Here is a 3,933-nt window from a genome sequence, read left to right as displayed (position 1 = left end):
AAAAATAATAATAATAATAATAATAATAATAAAATAAACTCCTAACATAACTAGGGAACAATAAAAGACAATACAGTATGTAATTAAGAGCCATTAAATTAGTGGTTCATAATATTAGTGTTTCATAATTGTTTCTGCAATCTAGAGAAGGAAGAAAGCAAGGAGAACTGGAATGGTGAGGGGAGGCTTTATGGATCACAAGGTCTCAAGTTTGGAAAGGCCCATAGAAATAATGTATTTATTCATTCATTCAACAAATATTTATTGAGCACCTACTATATGCGAGACACAATGCTAAATCATGCTGATCACAGGGAATCTTCTACTAGAGCCATGCATCCTTCTTACAAACCCTATTTAGTAAATTGTTACCCAGCTTCTATGTAAACATCTTTAGTAAGGAAACTCTTGTCTCTCTTGTAGGTCATTCCATGTTTTGATATCTGTTCTTTAGTCAATATCCAACAGATATTCTAAATAAGAACTATATAGCTAAAGGAAATGCATTCTACACTTCCACTGTAAACAGGGGAAATCTGGCTGGGCACGGTGGCTCACGCCTGTAATCCCAGCACTTTGGGAGGCTGAGGCAGGCAGATCACCTGAGGTCGGGAGTTGGAGACCAGCCTGACCAACATGGAGAAACTCCGTCTGTCCTAAAAATACAAAAATTAGCTGGGCGTGTTGGCGCATGGCTGTAATCCCAGCTACTGGGGAGACTGAGGCAGGAGAATCATTTGAACCCGGGAGGCAGAGTTTGCAGTGAGCCGAGATCGCACCATTGCACTCCAGCCTGGGCAACAAGAGCAAAACTCCGTTTCAAAAAAAAAAAGATGGAAATCTGTCCTTTTACAGTGGAATTGGTAGCATTCTTAAAAGCAAGCCATTTCTAGCTGGGCGTGGTGACTCATGCCTGTAATTCCAGCACTTTGGGAGGCTGAGATGGGCAGATCACTTTAGCCCAGGAGTTCAAGACCAGCCTAGGCAACATGACAAAACTCTGTCTCTACAAAAACTACCAAAAAAAAAAAAAAAAAGAAAGAAAAAGAAAAAAATAGCCAAGCATTGTGGCTCAGGCCTGTAGTTCCAACTGCTCAGGAGGCTGAGGTGGGGGGTTGCTTCAGCTGGGGAAGTCGAGGCTGCAATGAGCCAAGATTGCCACTGCACTTCAGCCTAAACGACAGAGCAAGAACCTGTCTCAAAACAAAACAAACAAACAAAAAAAAAAAAAACAAAAAGAGGCCGGGTGTGATGGCTTACACCTGTAATCCCAGCACTTTGGGAGGCCGAGGCAGGTGGATCATGAGGTCAGGAATTTCAGACCAGCCTGGCCAACATGGCAAAACCCCGTCTCTACTAAAAATACAAAAATTAGCCAAGTGTGATGGTGGGTGCCTGTAATCCCAGCTACTCGGGAGGCTGAGGCAGGAGAATTGCTTGAACCCGTAAGGTGGAGGCTGTGGTGAGCCGAAATCACACCATTGCACTCCAGGCTGGGTGACAGAGCAAGATTCTGTCCCCCCTCAAAAAAAAAAAGATACACAACTCTCTGCACTAAAAAAATTTCAAAAAAACCTCATCCCTCAAATTAACCATTGTTAATTTTTGGTGCATATCTTTCTTTAACAGCTTTTTAATTCATATGTGTGTATGTATTTCTGACAGAAGATTACCTTCTACATATATTTAATATTTTTTTCACCAACTAATCTCTTGTGAATTTTGAATTGCTACTTGATTTTTGTTTTAGCTTTTTGTTTTGAGACAGGGTCTCTCTCTGTCACCCAGGGTGAGTGCAGTGGCATGATCATGGCTCACTGAATCCTCTATCTCCCGGGCTGAAGCGATCCTTCCACCTCAGTCTCCCAGGTAGCTGAGACTACTGGCATGTGCCACCATGCCTGTTGAATTTTCTTTATTTTTTGTAGCGATGGGGTCTCACTATGTTGCCCAGGCTGGACTCAAACTCCTGGACTTAAGTAGTCATCCCATCTCAGCCTCCCAGAGTGCTGGGATTACACAAAGGTGTGAACCACCACACCCAGCCTCGAGTTTTTTTTTTTTTGTTTTGTTTTTGTTTTAATTAATAGATTATATATTTTAGAAGTTTCAGACTTACAGAAAAATTTAGCAGATAGTGCCAAGAGTTCCCATTTGTCCCAGTGCACAGTTTCCCCTATTAACATTGTAGATTGGCTGACCGTGGTGGCTCACGCCTGTAATCCCAGCACTTTGGGAGGCTGAGGCGGGTGGATCACGAGGTCAGGAGTTCGAGACCAACCTGGCCAAGACAAGACGGTAAAACCCCGTCTCTACTAAAAATACAAAAACAAATTAGCTGGGCGAGGTGGCGGGCTCCTGTAATCCCAGCTACTCGGGAGGCTGAGGCAGGAGAATCACTTGAACCCGGGAGGCGGAGGTTGCAGTGAGCCGAGACTGCGCAACTGCACTCCAGCCTGCGCGACAAAGCAAGACTCTGTCTCAAAAAAAAAAAAAAAATGCCAGGCGCAGTGGCTCACGCCTGTAATCCAGCACTTTGGGAGGCCGAGGCGGACGGATCACCTGGTCAGGAGGTGGGGACCAGCCTGACCAACGTGGAGAAACCCCCTCTCTACTAAAAAAAGTATAAAATTAGCCAGGCGTGGTGGCGCATGCCTGTAATCCCAGTTACTCAGGAGGCTGAGGCAGGAGAATCACTTGAACCCGGGAGGCGGAGGTTGCGGTGAGCCAAGATCGCTCCATTGCACTCCAGCCTGGGCAACAAGAGTGAAACTCCATTTCCAAAACAATAAAAATAAAGTAGATTAGTATATTTGTTACAATTAATGAATGAATACTGATACATTATTAACTAAGGTTCATACTTGATTGACTTTACTTTGGTTTTTAGCTATTGCTCTTTTTCTGTACATGGATCTCATTTAGGATTCCACATTATATTTAGTTGTCACGTCTCCTTACGCTCCTCTTAAGTGTGACGGGTTTCTCAGACTTTACTGTTTTTGATGACTGACAGTTTTGAGGAGTTGGGTATATTGTAGGATGCTTTTCTGCTGGAATTTGTCTGATGTTTTTCTCTTTATTAGCCTGGGGTTATGGATTTTTAGGAGGAGGATCACAGAGGTGAAGTACCATTGTATCGTATAATATTAAGGGCACATACTGGGAACATGACTTATGAGTATTGATGCTGACCTTGGTCATCTGGTTGAAGTAGTGTTTTTCTGGTCTCTCCACTGTAAAGATATTTCTCCTGATTTCCTAAATTATACTGAATGAGGGCTGGGCGCAGTGGCTCACGCCTGTAATCCCAGCACTTTGGGAGGCTGAGGCAGGCGGATCACGAGATCAGGAGTTCAAGACCAGACTGACCAACATGGTGAAACCCTGTCTCTACTAAAAGTACAAAAATTAGCCGGACATAGTGGCATACGCCTGTAATCCCAGCTACTCAGGAGGCTGAGGCAGGAGGATCACTTGCACCTGGGAGGCAGAGATTGCAGTGAGCTGAGATTGTGCCACTGCACTCCAGCCTGGGTGACAGAGCAAGACTCTGTCACAAAAACAAAAAACAAAAAACATATATATATATATATTTCCTATACACAGTCCACACATAAGAAGTGGGAAGTTATAGCCGGTGCGGTGACTCAAGCCTTAATCCTAGCACTTTGGGAGGCCAAGGCGGGTGGATCACCTGAGGTCAGGAGTTCGAGACCAGCCTGACCAACATGGAGAAACCCCCATCTCTACTAAAAATACAAAATTAGCCAGGTGTGGTGGCACATGCCTGTAATTCCAGCTACTTGGGAGGCTGAGGCAGGAGAATCGCTTGAACCCGGGAGGTGGAGGTTGCAGGGGGCCCGGATCCCCCTATGGTACGCCAGCCTGGTCAAAAAGGGCCAAACCCCGTTTCAAAAAAAAAAAAAGTGG

The 3,933-nt window shown here is 44.5% G+C and overlaps 1 protein-coding gene across 1 annotated transcript in view; it reads left to right on the top strand.

The window, feature by feature from the left end:
- Positions 1–3,933, top strand: part of POLR3GL (RNA polymerase III subunit GL) — an 11,321-nt gene that overhangs the window by 894 nt on the left and 6,494 nt on the right. The window lies entirely within an intron of this gene.

The sequence above is a fragment of the Rhinopithecus bieti genome, unplaced genomic scaffold, assembly GCF_001698545.2.
Source record: "Rhinopithecus bieti isolate Rb0 unplaced genomic scaffold, ASM169854v2 scaffold_1234, whole genome shotgun sequence".
Taxonomy (NCBI): domain Eukaryota; kingdom Metazoa; phylum Chordata; class Mammalia; order Primates; family Cercopithecidae; genus Rhinopithecus; species Rhinopithecus bieti.
The sequence above is the reverse complement of the archived record's forward strand: the minus strand, read 5'-3'. Positions and strand labels throughout refer to the sequence as shown.